We start from the raw sequence: 19,627 nt of genomic DNA on the forward strand, positions 1-19,627 counted from the left end.
AGGGATCTTAAACTTAGCAATATAAAGTTAAGATTAATCTAGTATGTTGCATGGGTTGATAGCTAATTCTTTTTTATTGCTGAATAGTACAAGTCTGTTTATCAATTTACCTGTTGAAAGATATTTTTGTTGCTTACAGGTTTTGGTGGTTATGAATAAAGCTTCATTCAGTTGCAGGTTTTGGTGTGGACATAAATCTTCAAATGAGTTAGAGACTTACCCAGGAGTGCAATTGCTGGATCATATAAGATTATGTTTAAATTTATAAGAACCTCCAAACTGTCTTCCAATGTGGCTGTGCCATTTGCCTTTCACCAGCAATGAAGAACAGTTTTTGTTGCTTCTAATTCTCACCAGCAATTGATATTGTCACTTTTGGAGTTTTAGCTATTCAAATAGGTTTGTAGTGGTATACCATTGTTTTACTTTAAATTTCTCTAATGACAGATGATATTCAGCATCTTTTTATGTTGCTTATTTGGCACTTGTATAGCTTCTTTAATTAGATATTTATTCTGATCTTTTGTCCATTTTTAATTGGGTTGTTTTCTTATTGTTGATTTTTAAAAGTTCTTTGTTTATTTTGAATACAGTTTTTATTTTCAGGTACACAGTTTGCAAATATTTTCTACAAGTCTGTGTCTTGTTGTTTTATTCTCTTAATGATGCCTTTTCCAGTTTAAATATTTTTAATTTCAAAAAAGTCTAATTTACCAATTTTCAATTTCATAGATTATGCTTTCTGTGTTATGTCTACATAGTCATCACCAAACACAAGGCCACACAGATTTTCTCCTATGTATTCTCCTTGATGTTTCGTAGTTTTGCATTTAACTTTTAGGTAAGTGATGCATATTAATTTAACTTTTGTGTTAGATATGAGGTTCATTTTTTTCCATATCGACTTCCATTCTTCCCAGCATCATTTATTGAAAATACTATTGTTTCTTCTGTATGCATTTTATACTTCAATGGATTTCCTAACAAGCAGTTCAAACCATAAGCAAATTGGAATTGATTTATTTACAGTTACAAATTTTTATTTAACAAAGTGCATCATACTCATCATGGAAAATGTTAATAGATGATGAACAGTAGATACTTATATTGCCCCAAACTGTCAAGGGATTAATATCTGTAATGTAAATGAAATTCTTACAAATTAGAAAAGTCAGCAGCTACAATAGAAAAATTGTCAAAAGTTATATGCAGAATACATAAAAGTGGGATCTCAAACTTTTCAGTGTAATAAGGGAAATAATCATTAAAACAGTCATGAAATATAACTTTACTAAGTCTGAAAAATAAAAAGGTTAGAGAATGCCAAATGTGTGGGGATATGGTGTGATAAATATTCCCTGGTACTGCAAGTTGCATCCCATTCTGAAGCAAACTCTGGCAAACTAAGTAAAATTGACTTTTGCCTATCCTCATTAGGACTTAACAGTTCTACTCCCAGGTATTATGCAATGGAAAGTCTAACACAGTCCTGTAAGTGGGCACATGTGAGAATGTTCACGGTTCTATTATTTGTAGTTTTAGTAAGTTAAAAGGCAACCTGCATAACCCTGAGTGGAAAAATGCACTGTTTTCGAGGCTTAGAGTATTATTCAGAGGTTTAAAATAACCGATTAAGTGTTACACTGATTGTACAGAAAGACATATAGGCTTTAATTAAAACAGCAAGAAAAAGAATCAGATGCATAACACATTATTATTTATGTAAGCTCAATTTTATGCTCAAACTACAACACATATTTTGTGAGAACACATACAAGCCAGAAGATACTTATTAAACTATTAGAGTCTTTGCTTATGTAGAGAAAGGAAGGACTGAGACTGGGATATGAGAAAAAAATAAAATAAATAACTACAAATAATAGGTAGGGGAAAGTAGAAAAAATGAGATTCTCTGGGAAGCAATGTATGAGTGTGTGCACACATATGTGTATGTGCATACAGGTATTTATGGAGTTGCAGAATCTTTTTTGGTGTTAATGCTAAATGTAAGCCTCTTCAGAACTTCAGATCAACTTTATGCTTTGAGATGTTCAACATAAATAAAATTGAGTACTTGAGGGCTGCAAAGACAAATACAATGGGAAAGGAAACCATGTCCTTTTGTTTAGTAGCTCTTTCACTACCATATGGCAACACTTTTTTATTAAGCCAAACTCTTTTTACAGAATATTTTCCAAAGCTATATTAGTCCTTAAGATGAAACCTGTTTGCTCAAGGATATATTTGCCGTTTCAAATCTATATCATTCAATAGCTATACAAGGATTGCCATCATTTTAACGTATCAATCTGCTTTTTATGTTTGGAGGAATATGTTAACACACTTAAAGGTTGCAGTGTAAAAGAGCATAGGTGTCTTAGTTGGATTTGAGTCAACATTTCAGCACCCCAACATTTACTAACTTCATGGAAGAACTAATAAGACTTAAACTTTCTCAGTCTGTTTTATTTTCTGTCAAATTCTGTGCAAATAAACGGGAAGACACATTTTAAGGTTGCAAACCACAATAAATGTTAATTCTTGCCCTTTGTCTTCAAATTGAATGGTCTGGTTACATTCATTCATTTATTTATTTAGAGACGGAGTTTCGTTCTTGTTGCCCAGGCTGGAATGCCATGGCGCAATTTTGGCTTACTGCAACCTCTGCCGCCCAGGTTCAAGCAATTCTTCTGCCTCAGTCTCTCAAGTAGCTGGGATTACAGGTGCACGCCACCATGCCCGGCTAATTTTTTTTGTATTTTTTAGTAGAGACAGGGTTTCTCCAAGTTGCTTCGGCTGGTCTTGAACTCCCGACCTCAGGTGATTCACCTGCCTCAGCCTCCCAAAGTGCTGGGATTACAGGCGTGAGCCACCGCGCCTGGCCTACCATTATTTTTTTAAAAAATAATTAAATAAAGCTGTAGCTAACATTTTGTATATTCCAAGTTATCATGTGGTAAAAATTAAAATTCACATGAATATCTTAGTGGAAAACAGAAATTACAATGACTTTCTTAAGGTCAATTATAACTCATCTTTTGAATTAAACATTTTATTTTCCGTGTTAGGTTTAAAGATACCATCTAAGCAAAAAATTTTATAGACTACAGTCTAGTAGACTAATGTTTCATACTTCAACATCTCAGGAAATTACACTGGTATCATATGTATAAATATCTTTAATATATTTTTGCAACTTAGGTGCAAGCAGTTTTTATCTAATGAACATATGGAAAAGTGATAAAAATAAATTATCTAATTTTTTACTGTTATTTGTAAGTAAGTTCCCAAAAAACTTGCAGGGAACATTTATCAGTTTTCAGTTTATCAAATGTTAGCATAGACTACATTTATCATTATCATGTTTTTGGTAAAAACTCTTCGTTTATTCAAAAGATCTTTATTAGCAGATAAAAACTCTTCATTTTTGTAAGTTGTAGATTTCTAGAAAAATGAAACAACTCATACAGAGTTCCTATATGCCCCTCCCCCTGCAGTTCTCCCCATTATAAACATCCTATATAATATTTCTTTTAAATAATTGATTTGTAACAAGTTATTTGTTACAAATAATAAACCAGTATTGATATATTAATAACATTAGCTAACATATATCATTTATTCAGATTGCCTTATTTAATGTTCTTTTTCTATTCCAGGATTTCATTCAGGTTACCATACTGAATTTAGTTGTCATGTGTCCTTAGGCGCCTCTTGGCTATGACAATTTCTCAAACTTTCCTGGTTTTTAATAACCCTGACAGTTTTGAGAGTGGAGGCCAGGTATATTGTAACATGTCCTTCCATTGGAATTTATTTTATGTTTTTCTCGTGATTAGACTGGGGTTATTGGTTGGTAGGAGGAAGAGCACAGAGATATTTAATACATTGTCATTTTAATCACATCATCGATAGTACATACTATCAACACGATTTATCACCATCCACTGTCCATGTTAACCTTGACCAGGCGTTTGAAGTAGTGTTTGTCAGGTTTCTTTGCTCTGCAGTGACTCTATGTCGCCTCTCTCTGTACTGTACTTCCTCTGTGGAAGGAAGTTACTACGGATGACACACATGGAGTGGGGAGTCATGCTCACTCTCCGTTAGAATGGGATCATTTTTATCTTTAAAACACTTATTAGAAACTTACAACACATAAAGTTTTTACGTGTGTTTCAGAAAAACAATATAAATTAGCATTTAAGGTGAAGTAAACAAGGGCCAAAGAAACAACAGTTCTTTTAAGTATTTTAATTTTATTTTGTCTTTACTTCAGTTTCTTGAATCACGTCTTCCTATTTCCATTTTCATCAACAACGTTCAGACTGGTCCTTAACCCAAGTTTTCTCAATTTTAGCAGTATGCATACTTGGAATATGCTATATAGTATTTTATTGTTGGAGAATGCCCCGCACATCATAGGATGTTTATCAACATCCCTGATGTCTATCTGCTGGATGGCTGCAGCATGCCTCCTGTACTTTGCCCGAGCTGTGACAAACCAAATTTCCTTGAGACATTTCCATATGGACTAATGAGACATTTGGCAGAATCAACCCACTTGAGAACCACTGCTGTAAACTTTTACCCACCTTCTGAATTAGTGTCTTTTTCTTTAACTTACACATTTAATAAATCTATTCAGATGTCAATAAATATCCTAACTTAAACTTTTCCTATATTATTTATACTCTCCAGGTACTTGTCATGTTTGAAGATCTCTCTACACCCTAGAATGGAGAATTCTGCTCTGTGTCCCCATATCCTGAATGAAACATATTAAAACTAGCCTTCTGGTCTTTTACAAAACTTTCCCACCTGTTTTATTTTTCCTTTATAAAATACCCCAATTCGCAGGTTAACAAGTTATCATTATACCCCTCTCTCTCTACCTCCTAATTTCAAAATCACTTATTTTCATTCATTGAGGGATTTGGCACTTGACTGTCCACCTCATTCTCTGCCTAATCTGATGGAATGCCAGTAACACAGTTGTTATGTCTCAACATAAACCAAACATGTAACAATTCCATGGTGTATATATATTCCATGATGTGTATGTACCATATTTTCTTTATCTAACTCACTGCTGATGGGCATTTAAGTTGATTTCATGTGTTTTCTATTGTAAATAGTGCTGCAATGAACATAGGCTTGTATGTGTGTTTTTGGTAGAATGATTTATTTTCCTTTGGGTATACAACAATAATGAAATTGCTGGGGAGAGACAGTTCCGTTTTAAGTTATTTGAGAAATCTCCAGACTGGTTTCCACAGTGGCTAAACTACTTTACATTCCTACCATCAGTATATAAGTGTTTTGTTTTCTCTGGCAGTACCTGTGTTTTTTTTTTTTAATTTTTTTTTAAAAAATAATATCCATTGTGACTGGTGTGAGATGGTATCACATTGTGGTTTTGATTTACGTTTCCCAAAGGATCAGTGATATTGAACATTTGTAAAATATGTTTGTTGGCTGCATGTATTTCTTCTTTTGAAAAGTGTCTATTCATGTCCTTTCCCCATTTTCCAATGGGGTTTTTGCTTTTTGCTTGGTAATTTGTTTAAGTTCCTTATAGATTCAGAATATTAGACCATTGTCAGATTCATAGTTTGCAATCATTTTTCCTATTCTGTAGGTTGTCTGTTTACTCTGTTGATTGTTTCTTTTACTGTGCAGAAGCCGTTAGTTTAATTAGGTTCCACTTGTTAAGTTTTGCTTTTGGTGCAATTGCTTTTGGGGTTTTTGTCATGAAATCTTTGCCAGGGCCAATGTCCAGAATGGAATTTGCTAGTTTTTCTTCAAGGTTTTTTTATTGTTTAGGTTTTAAATTCAAATATTTTATCTATCTTGAGTTGATTTTTACATATGGTGAAAGGTAAGTGTTCAGTTTTCTGAATATGGCTAACCAGTTATCGCAGCACTGATTATTGAATAGGCGTTCATTTCCCCATTGTTTGCTATTGTTGGCTTTATGGGAGATCAGATGGTTGAAGGTGTGGAGCTTATTTCTGGGTTCTGTAACCTGTTCCATTGGTCTATGTTTCTGATTTTGTACCAGTACCATGCTGTTTTAGTTATTGTAGCCTTGTAGTGTATTTTGACATCAAATAGTGTGCTGACTTCAGCTTTGTTCTTTTTGCTCAGGATTGTTTTGGCTATTCAGGCTCTTTTTTGACTCTAAAGAATTTTAGAATTTTTTTCTAATTATTTGAAAAATGTCATTGGTAGTTTGATAGGAGTAGCATTGGATTTATATATTGCTTTGGACAGTATGGCCATTTTAACAACATTGATTCTACCTATCTGAGAGCATGGAGTGTTTTTCTATTTTTTTTGGTGTCATCTCTAATTTCTTTTAGTAGTGTTTTGTAATTCTCATTGTAGAGATCTTTTCACATCTCTGGTTAGCTATATTCCTAAGTATTTTTTGTGTGGCTATTTTGAATGAGATTGCATTCGTGATTTGGCTTTGAGGTTGGATATTATTGATGTATATAACTGCTACTGATTTTTGTACATTGATTTTGTCTCCTGAAACTTTGCTGAAGTTGTTTATCAGATCTGTGAGCTACTGGGCAGAGACTATGGGGTTTTCTAGTTATAGAATCATATAGTCTGTGAAGCTAGATAGTTTGACTTCTTCTCTTTGTATTCGGATGCCTTTTATTTTATGGAATAGTATGCAGTCATAAGAAAGAACAAGATCATGTCCCTTGCAGCAACAAAGATGAAGCTGAAGGTCAATATCCTAAGTAGATTAAAACAGGAACAGAAAATCAAATGTTGCATGTTCTCTATTATAAGTGGAATATAAACATTGAGTGCACATGGGCACAAAGAACAGAACAATAGACACCAGGGCCTACACAATGGTGGAGGGTGAGAGAAGGGTGAGGATTGAAAAAATACCTAGTAGGTATTATGCTGTTTACTTGGGTGACAAAATTATCTGCACATCAAAGCCCCCTTTAACAAACCTGCATGTGTATTCCTTGAACTACAAAATAAAAGTTAGAAAGTAAAAACAGAAAATGTAGTAACTGGATTTCTGACCGAGCGGGTGTTTTCTTGTATAACTACATCTATTTATTCAATCATTCTGTGAAATCTTCTCCCTTTATTTATTTAAACTTATCTCTTCCCACATCCTCATGCTTTAGTTCTTATCTCAAACTCTTTCAATGAACACTTTCAACAACAACATTCCCAATCTTTGTCCCTAGTTTTTACACTCCTTAATTTATTTACTAGTATTCTGTTGGAGTAATATTTTAAGTTTGATTGGATTTTTACTACAGTAAAAGTCTTTTACTGCTTCCCAGTGCTTAAGAAGTGAGACCTAATATGACCATTCGAAAGCTTTTGTAATTTGATTATTGTGTAACTGTGAGTTCATCTTCTACATATGCTCTCCAACAAATAGAAACCTGGCACTGCAATTTTATTTATCTATTGTTTTCGGAGCTGCTTTCCAATGGTTCTTTGCACTTTAATAATTCTGTTTTGTTGCATAAAACTCAACCTTCGGTAAACTATAACTGTAAATATTTATTATTTATTTCTAACATTTGAATTTGTGGGTTGACTTGGCATCTCTACCCTAGGCTATACCTTTTTAAATCTAGGTCTGCTCTGCCTCTCTCCATCTTCTTTCAACCAATGGGCTAGCCAGAGTCATTCTTCTCATGGAAAGGGTAGAAGCTTATGACAGTGATAAAAATATATGATTTATCTTTTGCCATAAGGTATTGTTTTATCCTGTATTTTGTTAGTTAAATCAAGTTGCATGGTTATGCCCATGGTCACAGATTAGAGAACCACCTGCTGCCAAAGATGAGGCCATAGCAAGCATATACATTAGGGAGGGATGAAGAATCTGGTCAATGTTTCCATCTATCCCAGATTCTATGCACTTTTATACCTCAGTTTCTTTGCATTTGCTGTTTCATTTGCCCCAATAATGTTTCATTGCTACCTTTGCAGTCATCATTCAATATGCAGTTAAATAACATCTGTGTTACTACCCTTTTCAAGTAGACAGACTATTTCTCCTCTTACTGTGCTACCATAGATAGCACTTTATACATTCTTGTTTGACAGATGTTTTATTAAATCATTTTAAATGTAGAAAACCTTTTCTTGTTCATGTACCTGACTCATTCACAGAGAAAACAGGGGATCCTTTAGTTTAGGGGCTAGATAGTCCCTTTGTTGAACCTATGATATATCCATCAAAAACTGCTGCAAGACTAGAAAAATTTAACTCCTTCTGTTTGAATGGATGGATTTCTGGTCAGATCTGTGAGATATCAAAATCATTATGGATAAGGAGGTAACAGGAAAAATAGGAACTATTTTGTATTTTTTCTACTGTAAGACCCAAATTAATCATATTATTCTGTATGACTTTTAAGGAAAGAAAAGGCCAAATATACAGAGATAGAGAATATACAGAGATGGATAATAAAACATTAGTCATCGGGGTGGTGAGGAAATGGGGAGAGGAAGGTCAAAAGATACAAAGTAGCAGTCATAAAGAATGATCAAATCTAGAGATCTAATATACCACATGAAGACTATAAGTGATACGATTTTATTTTATTAGGGATTTATTTTGTTGTTAAATACATAGATTTTAGCTGTTCTTGTCATACACACAAAATAGTAACTATGTGAGATGATAAATTATTTTAATTTGCTTTGCTATAGTAACTATTTTACTATTTCTATGTATTCTATAACATTGTGTTGTAAACTTCAGATATACACAGTAAAATTTATTTTTTAAAAAAGTGTGCATTAGCGGCTGTAAGCTTGTCTTGAAATTGATAGATCAATCTCTAAGAAGAGGGCACTTTGTACAGATGCAAAAAGAGAGGTTTTGTAATTACGGAGGCTGTCCAGATAGAGATAGGCTGCTGAACAGAAGCACATGTTAAAATACAGAGAGAGAGAGAATTGCTGAAGCTGACCTTGAAACTACATCCTGAAATTCATTACTTAATAAGATAATTCCAACTCTTCTTACTTATCTCTAAACTTTATTAAGGCTAAGATGGCCAGAAAACAATCACATGCATTTGACATTCAAAATAAAATGCAAAAACAAACAAAGTCAGAGAGAAGCTGTGAAACATTATGATATTTAGAAATTTTATTACACATTAGTTAAAACAGAGAACTGTACTTTATTGGTTTCCTTTGGGAAGACGATTTCATCTATGATACTGGAGATAAGAGATGAAAGTGAGATGTGGTGCAATTACATTTATCAGTGAGGTAATCAACCTGGCCTATAACTAAGGTGAGTAACTAGTTAGATTAATGGAAAAAAAAACTATTAAATTTGTATGCCATGTGCTTATGTACAGTGGGTTTTATTTTATTATTTTAAGACATAATTTAGTCTCATGCCTCAAAAACTCCACACTCACATGAAAGTGTTTTTTAAAAAAGTAACCAAGCTTCCAAAGAGCCTCATTAGCAGTACTGGCATTAAGGAGTACGGGAAATATTTTAAGGTTATTCATTATTTTTACATCATTTTATTCTATTGAATTTTCCGTGAAGGTAACAAAAATTTCTTTCTATTTTCAAGTTTTAGGTAATAAAACAACATTTGCATTAAATAAGAATTTGACTTGAATACTGAATCTGTGCCTATAACTAAATAGATTACAGTCAGGTTGTAAATCTATCAGTAAGTTAAATCAATAAGAACCATGAAATTACTGGATTTATGGTGGTAACTAATTTATAATGGTACACAGGTGAATTGTTGCTATAGTAAGGTATTATATTTACTTCATTATAGGATGAATATATTACAATTAGTTATTGATTTCAGCACACTTTCATACATTATTTTCTTTTGTTTTAAATGAGACTTATTTTGATCTTCTTCTCTTCCCCAAACCTATATATTATATTCTTAATCTTCAATCTATTGTTCCCTAGACAAATTTTAGAATATAATGAACTATATGTAAAGCAAAGGTTTTTTCCATAATAAAATGCTAAAAATTTGTAACTCATCAAAACTACCAAAAAAACCTCTTATTTTTTAAAGACAAGTAAAGAAATGATACAAATCAGAAGCATCTCATTAAACTTAATTCTGAGGTTAGACATATGCTATAATGGTTACTTTTATAATCATCTTTATGATTCCATTGGCAAAATTGTCTAATTCAATGAGAACTAACAGAACAGTCTAAGATGTTGCATATTTAAATGTAAATGGGAAACAAAAGAGGCACACTGTCTTAGTATGTTTGGACTATAACAAAGCACCATAAGCTGACTGCCTTATAAATAACAGAAATTTATTTCTCACAGTTCTGGCGGCTAGGAAGTCCAAGGTCAAGGATCCAGCAGATTTGGTGTCTAGGTGAGAGCCTGCTTCTTTGTTCATCACGGTCTATGTCTTTCCTCATGTGGTAGAAGGGGCAAGGCAGTTCTCTGGGGCCTCATTTGTATGGGCACTAATCTCATTCACGAAGTCTCCCCTCATATCACTTAAACAACTCTCAAAGCACCACCTGCTAATGTCATCACATTGAGGATTAGGTTTCAAAACATATTTTATGGGGACATGAACATTTCGACCATAGAATATGGGGTGAATAAGACTATCACAGTGATAAATATTCTTGAAGTTTCATCAAACCTCACAGACAATTATTTTCCCACAAAATAAAAGACACTGCTTTAAATAAACTATGCAATTATATATATATATATAACTTCAAATTTATTGTGATTGAATAACTTGAAATGGAAAATGTCCTTGTAATAGAAAAAAAAAAGTTGGCTCTTACTTCTTGATACATGTGATTTCCATAATGATCTACTCTGGTTAGATCATTTTTACTCAACCTTTCTACAACTATACTTGCTATGCAGACTAGTTTAGTTAGCCAAGACTTCACAAAGCATATCTTTGTCAAATTATGTGTAGTTCATTTGAGCATATTATATATATCTGATCAACTCATCAAAATCTAAAACAAGGTTTTTTGGTTATTGTTACTTTCAAATTTATGTTAATTAGTTTCCTTTTTACTTTTAATATTCTTATAAATATTTATATTTTAAAAATGTTTGCAACTGCTTTTTAAAAAATATGGTGTATATATATATATCTTAATCTTGATATTAATCAACATTCATAAGTGAATTAATAGAATTTCCTAAGACATATTGAAATATAATTTCCCGGTTGGGATGGTGGCTCGTGCCTGTAATCCCAGAATTTTGGGAGGCCAAGACAGGCGGATCACCTGAAGTCAGGAGTTTGAGACCAGCCGGGCCAACATGGTGAAACCCCATTTATATCAAAAATACAAAAATTAGTGGGGAATGGTGGTGCATACTTGTAATCCCAGCTACTCGGGAGGCTGAGGCAGGAGAATCTCTTGAACATGGCGGGTGGAGGTTGCAGTGAGTTGAGATCATGCCATTCCACTCCAGCCTGGGCGACAAGAGTGAAACTCTGTCAAAACAAAACAACAACAACAAAAACAACAAAAACCAGAAATATAATTTCCCAAGGAAGATACATTAATTTTCCAAGGAAGATACACATATATTCCTCGGGAAACCAGTAATACCTTCATAATAATTTAGAAGCCCATCATTGCAGGAATTCTTAAATTTTACCGAGCTAAGCATTGAGAATATGAGCAGATTTTGAGGTACTGACTCCAGTAAATCAAATAGTTTACAGTATTTCATTAATTAGGAGGTCATCTGATATAGCCCAATGCCTCTAAACAGGCCTGCATTCAAATAACACAGTTAATTATTTGTACTGCTTTTTTTAATCCTAGGATTTCTGCCAACACCTCAATTAGCTAGATCATGATGCCTCTGAGTGTAATAAGATATGCAGTTTCCTAGAATTACTTACTTCACTTAGTTTGCTCTCTGCCTCCATTATGGCCAATGTGAGGCCAAATTACCAGTTGAAATAAGACTTAATTCAGACCCATGATGATGGGCTGGATAAATACTTCAAATGCCTGATTATCCCAGAATCATCATCTTATAGGGTTCAGGCACAGGACTCAATGACTCTCCACCATTTTCACCACCCACCAAACTTAGAAGACTTTGTCCAGCCTGAGAGAGGGATCTGGGATGGATGGCTACGTGGTCTTGCTGACCATCAATATTACATGTTCTGTCTGTAAAAAATGTGTAGATGTATATTTCACAGGCTCAACCAGATGGAGATGCCACCACAGAGCACAGCAGAGTCATGTGACAATTAGTGACTGTTATAACGATCACATGTAGTCTTAAGCGTTTGCTTATTTAACATTTGAAAAGGTAGTCTAATTTTTTTGCTGGTATTTAGTATGTAAGCTACTTTGTGTTTCATGTATTTATTCATACAGATAAAAAGAGAAACAAACCAGATTATATAATGACTCTTACAACTTTTGACCATGTGTTGAGTCAGGCCCTATTCACTGTGTGCAACTAATTCTACCATTACAAGCCAAAAAAGCCTCTCATGATGCTATGGTTTGCATATGGTTTGTCCCCACCAACACTCATGTAGAAATTTAGTTGCCAATCTAATGGTGTTGGAGGTGAGGCCTTTAAGAGGATTAGCTTGTTAAGATTGACGTCTTTCTCATGAGACTGGGTTAGTACTCTTGAGGCTTTTGTGAGAGAAGGTTGTTTTAAAGTGAGTTGGCCTCCTTTGCCCCTGTCTCTTTTGCAGGCACTCATTTGCTGCTCTTGCAAGTGCTGCCACCGATGTGATGCCATCTGCCGTATAACACAGCATGTGGTCCTTTCCAGAGGTGACTGCACAATCTTGAACGTACTAGTGTCCAGAACTGTAAGTTAGATAAACTTCTCTTCTTTATAAACTACCCAGTCTCCGGTATTCTGCTATAGCAACAGAAAATGGGCTAAAATACACATTTATGCTTTGAAACCAAATAAGTAGAAAAGTACAATTATAATACATACTTGGAATAAGAGAACTGGACATTTTGAACAGACCAAAAATTATTATATGGTATTTGAGTTGGCAGCTCAAACTTAAACTTGTTTTTGTTAAAAACAATAGTTGCAATTGTTGTTTAGAAATAATCCTACCTTAGAAAATAATTTAAGTCACATAGTTTTATAGATTAGCACCAAATTTAGACTTTAATTTTTTTGTGGTAATATGACTATTTAAAATCATCAGGAATATAATAAAATAGGAGTTTTGTACAATTAATTGTGGATTGAAAAGTGTATCCAAAGCTTATCTAATTTGTGGAAATACTAAAACTTATTAATCATTAATGGATCTTTTTTATATATTTACAGTTATATAAGCTTTGAAATTATGCAATATTTTCTTCTTTCATAGTACTTGTGACAGACATCATTGGTTAGATGACCTAAGAGTGAGCTGTTCCCAATACCTTCTTAATTGCCAATCTTGAAATATTAATAAAAGATAATAAATTAAATATATTTCCATCTGAGTTGCACCTAAGATTGGCCATAGCAGGCTAGATAAATTAAGAAGTCTGCTTGAGAGTTTATGGTTATTTTTCTCTCTTATTCATAAAAATAACATTTCTGGAGAAAAAGCCCTGTTTACTTCTGGTTACTGTTTACTGCTGCCTCTGAATGCCTTCATTAGCCATGATGGTAGGATCTGAAGTCTACTTGCAACCATCGAATGAAAACTTTGGAAACAAAGACAGAGAAAAACCTGGACTCCTGATGATATTTTTAATAGCTGAATGAATGCTCAGTAAAGCCTACCTCTGACTTTCTTTTCAAGTGAGAAAAAATACATCTCCTCCCACCTTGTTTAAATCTCTGTTACTTTTATCCACAAACATTGGTAATGCAAACACTGTTCTCAGGAACAATCAAAATTAAAACTCTCTCTGTAAGCATTTGGCTATTTGCTGAAACAGAATCGTGATTTTCACTGATTTCTAAGAAATGTAACTAGTTTGATTTCCATGAATCAATGTCTTCCTTGGGGATTTCAGTTTTATTGCAAATTTTCATATATATATAATGTATGTAATATATAAGTAATGGTCATTATTATATAGATAATAGCAAGTTAATACTAAAATATCAATATAAATTATATTCATTGAAAATACTATTTCTTTTTCTTACTAGTTTTATGGAATAAAATAGATATGTATTTCTCTTCTAGAGAAATTGATCAACATGAATATAAGCACTACTTTTTAGTTGCCCCTGGCATAATATGTAATTGCATTGGTTATATTAAAATACTGAGTCCATCCACAAATGCTTGATTTAGAGCTTATTGATCTAGTGCTTCTTCAAATATCATTATTTTCTTTGCCTATAGTGATGTACAAATTGTGTCTTTTTGAAAAGAATAATATTGTTTACGATACAGAAAACAGCCTCCTTTATTTCTGCCACTTGTCTGGATTAGGCTGGCTTTGTAGTAAAGCAAAGGATAAACCAGAAAAATCTGGGTTCTTAGTTTGAGCTCCCAAAACATTTTCACTTAAAAATTTTTTTTTTTTTTTCAGACGGAGTATCGCTCTGTCGCCCGGGCTGGAGTGCAGTGGCTGGATCTCAGCTCACTGCAAGCTCCGCCTCCCGGGTTTACACCATTCTCCTGCCTCAGCCTCCTGAGTAGCTGGGACTGCAGGCGCCCGCCACTGGGCCCGGCTAGTTTTTTGTATTTTTAGTAGAGACGGGGTTTCACCGTGTTAGCCAGGATGGTCTCGATTTCCTGACCTCATGATCCACCCGTCTCGGCCTCCCAAAGTGCTGGGATTACAGGCGTGAGCCACCGCGCCCGGCCTTCACTTAAAAATTTTAAAAGCATTTTGTATTTGTTTAGGACACATTGTTTTCTAAAGGCTTTTACCTATATTACCACATTGAGTGTAAGGAGAATTTCATGTTTGTTTGAAATATTAACTTTATTTTTCAGGTTAGGAAATTAGAATTCAGAAATGCCAAAAAATTGCTGAAGCTCATCTAATTAATAAATGACAGACCTAGACTTGAATTTAGAACTTTTGATTCCTAAGCTCTTTTGATCATTTCCAAAGCAAAAATGGTTTTATGAATAAATTATCTGTAGTGTTTCAAGATTTTCTTTTTGTTTTTGACTCTCAGCATTTTTACTGTGGCATATAGGTTTGTGGATCTCCTTATGTTTACCCTGTTTGAAGTTTTTCAAGCTTCCTATATGTGAACATAATGGTTTTTCACTAAATTTGGGGATTTCTCAGCCATTATTCTTTCGAGATTATTTTTGCTACTCTTTTCCTCATTCTGGTGGTCCCATTATGAGTTTGTTGTTGTGCTTAATTGTGTCCCACGTTACTCTGAGGCTCTTGTTTCTTTCTTGGGTTGCCAAATCTCTATTACTCTATCTTTAAATTTGCTTATTTTTTTCTTCTGTAAATTCAAATTTACTGAATAGCCCCCCTAGTACATTTTAAATTTTCATTGTTATCACTTCTGGTAGTCTTCTATAATTCTTACTCTTGATTGGTAGTCTTTATTGGATGCCACATTGTTCTCATATCTTTCTTTTCTTCATTAATCATGGTTTCCTTTAGTTCTCTGAACATGTTTATAATGGCTACTTTATAGTCTTTTCCTGATAAAATTGACATCTGGTCTTTTTCACAGGCAGTTTTGTTGGCTGCATTTTTTTTTTTTTTTTTTTTCAGTGTACGGGTCTTTACATGTCTTAGAATTTTTTGTTGGGAGCTGGACATTTTAGATAGTACATTACAGCAACTCTGGGTACTGGTATCCCCCTCCTCCTCTGGGTTATTGATTTGCTTATCTATTTGTTTAGTGACTGAATGGATTATTTTAGTGAAATTCATCCTGACTTCTCCACCTCCCACCCCGGTGTTCAGCTTCTGCTGTTGTTTCTCAGGAAGATGCACACGGGAGCGACAGTGGCATTGGCAGGACTGAATTTTTCTCTGAACGTACAACGCCATTAAAGTCCACTAATTGCTGGCTGATTGCCACATTGCTTTTGACAATGTTCTTGGGCATAAATTGCTCTGCACACTAATTCATTTAATTCTGGTTCCTTTGAAGAGATAGTTTCTGAAGTCAGTGTTTGATTTTTGGTCTGACTCAAGGAGGACTCCTCTCAGATGTCATTACTTGGCTCTCTCCTACAACTTGCCTACCTACAGTTTAGCCTGTATTTTGAATCTCCTCAAAGTTGCCTTTTACCACAACTCCACAACCCTCTGTTTTTGTTGTTGTTTGTTTTTAGAAACAGGGTCTCACTCTTTTTCCCAGGTTGGTGTGCAGTGGTGCAATTATGGAAATTGATTTGAAATGTTGGGTTCAACCAATCCTCCAATCTTAGCTTCCTGAAGTGGTGGGATTACAGGTGTGAGCCACCATGACTGGCCTCCACTGTTCTTGAGAGTACCTTTAGGCTTGAACTTCTCCATTCTCTGATGCAAATACAGTCACTTTTTTTTTTTTTTTAAATTTTCCTGGGGAGGAGCTTAAGAGCAGTCTGTTTTGTGTTCTGTCTCTCCCTACAGGTAAAAATGTCTGAGCTATAGCTCTGGAACTAGGGAACAATGGCAAGCTTCTCTCTGAGTGACACAGCTGCTGGAGCTTAGCAATGGGACTGGAACAAGAGCCCAGTTTCCCTTGTCTTGCCTCTCTGGCATGAAACAAGGAAGCCATGAGGCCAGCACAGGTGATACAGCCCCAGGATTTTCACCATACCACACACAAATAAATGAGACCCTCTGTTCTACACAAGTGTTCCACTTCACAATCCCACTTGCCTAGGACTTAGTCTTAGCAACAGATAGCTGGGGGCAGGATAAGGAATCCTGGCATCCAGCTCCTCCCAAAAGAAAGCCCTCTATCTGGGCACTGGGAAGACAGGAAACCTGTATTCTTGGTTGCAACAGTCTGAAGTGGGGTCTGGCTTACGGAGTTGGGAGAGGTGGGAGAGTGAATGCTCTTGGTTCAAATACCACGAATTCCTGCCTTTCTTTAAAATTTTCATGGATGTTATTAAATAGATACTGCTTCATTTGCTACTGCCCCTAAGACCATTTCCAGTTGCTTTAAGTAGTTGTAATGTTGTTGTTGTTGTAAGTTTCTTTACTTTCATTAGGGAGCAGATCAACCAACAGAACTCCTCACACTATTAAGCAAGAAGCTGGTTCCTTCTTTCTGTTTATTTGTATACAGGGCTAAAGTGAAATGAGAAATAATAATTTGATTAGAGGTTAAAAGAAAATCCCTCTAATGAACTAGAGTTTTGCATATATTTGTGGTGTGAATGATGTAATTTGTTAACTTAGATATACTTTTATGCTCTCAGTGCAAGTGAAAATACATAAAAATATAAATAGAGCTGGAATATCCGATTATAAATATAAGTATGCAAATTTCAACCTATTTGTGGAAATCGAAATATCCTGTAATATTTTTGACAAATAATGACTAAGGTAGAATAAATAAATTTAAAATAAAAATTTATCTTAAATGATAATATGTAAAACAAGTGCATTAGGTATAAATTAGATTTTTTTTCTCTAAACTTCTGCCAACTTTTTATCTTTAACTGTGATACCTATAATACTGAAGTACAATCACCAGAATAAATTATTTAAAGTCAGATTAAGAACTTAGGGGGGGAATGTGTGTGTATATATATCTTTTATATATAAAATATATATAAAATACATATAATATATTATATATATATTATATATATATATTTTTTTCATGAGTCTATTTGGGGCAAACCCGGGCGAGGGCCCTTAATCTAGAAGATGCTGGGCCTCTTGGCGGTGAAGCGTGGCTTGTGCTGACGGCGCAGGACCCGGTGGGGCCGCAGGAACTTGATCTTGGAGTCTTGGAACTGCTTGACCGCCGGCCGGCGGCACTTGCTGGCTGCGATCTCCTCCATCTTCATGTTTGGATAGAGTGGGCCCGGGCGCCTTGTCTCGGTAGCACTGGGTGACAGCGCCCGTGGTGGTCAGGTCCCGGTATTCCCGGTACATGTTGTGGGTGCCGCTCCGGGAGTCATAGCACAGCCAGATGCCGAAGTTCTTCACCCTCAGGAAGGACTTCTCAATCACCTGCCCACAGTAGACAATCTCCCCTGAAGACTTCTTCATCTTCTTTAACTGAGATACGAAGTACCAGAAGGGGGACTTGGCAACGATATGATTAAGCGCAAAGATTCGCATGCGGTAGAGGGTCGGTGTGTGGCATTTGGGGGCAGGCAGGCAGCGACCCACCACCTCGTACTCTCGTAGTGTGCCCGAGGCCTTCATGGCTTCTCTCCGCGCTCCCCGCCGCCCGCAAAAGGGAAAAATGTGTTTTTACACAGATGTTAAATCTATTCTGTTAAATGTCGAGAGTCTCCTCTTTTGAATAAAAAGAAAAACCCAAAAACTGAGTAATTTCTAAAAAAAAATTCAAGAGAACAATAAGATCTGATTTTCTTACAATTTTCTAGTTATAAATTTATTCTAATCAGTGTCTTAGCCATATTTTATTTATTTTATTATTATTATTTATTATTATTATTATTATTTTGAGACAGAGTCTCGCACTGTCGCCCAGGCTGGAGTGCAGTGGCGCAATCTCCGTTCTTTGCAACCTCTGCCTGCCAGGTTCAGGAGATTCTTGTGCCTGGGCCTACCGGGTAGCTGGGACTATAGGCATGCGCCACCATGGCCCCCTAATTTTTGTATTTTCAGTAGAGAGGGGGTTTCACCGTGTTGACCAGGCTTGTCTCCAACTCCTGATCTCAAGTGATCTGCCTACCTCCGCCTCCTGAAGTGCTGGGATTATAGGCGTGAGCCACCGTGCCCGGCCAGCCATATTTAGACAGCTAACATAAACATGTAATACACAATTCTACTCGTAAAGTGAAAAAGTAATTTTTCTATTCTAGTTAATTTTCATTTGAAAACCAAATGACTACTGCATAAGAAATTCGTATTCAAAATAAGTGAACATATAGATTTTGCAGTTTATAAGGCATCTTATTTATATAATCTTATTTAAGTTTACCAATATTACCTAAGTGACATTATTATGAAAGTCTTAAAAAAATGTCGCTCCCCACGAGATGCTTACTATTCATTCATACAACTAACATATAACTGAGCAAGTTTTTCTCAAAAAAATAGAAGGCTAGGATTCTAGAAAAATAATTAAAACATTACATTATTTAAATATTTAAATATTTTAATTATTAAAATATATTATTTTAATCAATAATTAAAATGATTAATTAAAATAATACATTTCCCCCTTAAAAGGAGCTATTAGCATATAGCTAATACATATTGCTGTTAGCAAACTGGAAGGGATAGATATATATGAAAAATGTTTTATATATACATGTACAAGTATCAAATAATTTTATTTTAAATGTGTGTGCGTGTACACACATGCAAGTACCAAATAGTTTTCCAATTTACATTCTATCTTCTAAGTAATGAACCAACATGTTGCTTTATTGCTAAGAAATGGAAAAAAATACATGACAGTTAGGATAAAAATACAAACTTCACGGAATTTAAACAGATATTTTCCCATTTTAGTCCTAAACAATTGTCAATACACA

The 19,627-nt window shown here is 34.7% G+C and overlaps 1 long non-coding RNA gene and 1 pseudogene across 3 annotated transcripts in view; one reads left to right on the top strand and one right to left on the bottom strand.

Annotated features, from left to right (window-relative positions):
* The window catches only part of LOC123571755 (uncharacterized), a 171,543-nt gene that overhangs the window by 22,146 nt on the left and 129,770 nt on the right, over window positions 1–19,627 (top strand). For all 3 annotated transcript variants that reach the window (XR_006695960.3, XR_012431836.1, XR_010584687.2), the window contains exons 2-3: window positions 10,345–10,396; window positions 12,740–12,859. This is a non-coding gene — a long non-coding RNA (uncharacterized lncRNA). The remainder of the gene's footprint in view (window positions 1–10,344; window positions 10,397–12,739; window positions 12,860–19,627) is intronic.
* On the bottom strand, window positions 17,612–18,323 carry LOC102121983 (large ribosomal subunit protein eL20 pseudogene; annotated as a pseudogene).

Source organism: Macaca fascicularis, chromosome 2 (genome assembly GCF_037993035.2).
Source record: "Macaca fascicularis isolate 582-1 chromosome 2, T2T-MFA8v1.1".
In the NCBI taxonomy this organism is placed as follows: domain Eukaryota; kingdom Metazoa; phylum Chordata; class Mammalia; order Primates; family Cercopithecidae; genus Macaca; species Macaca fascicularis.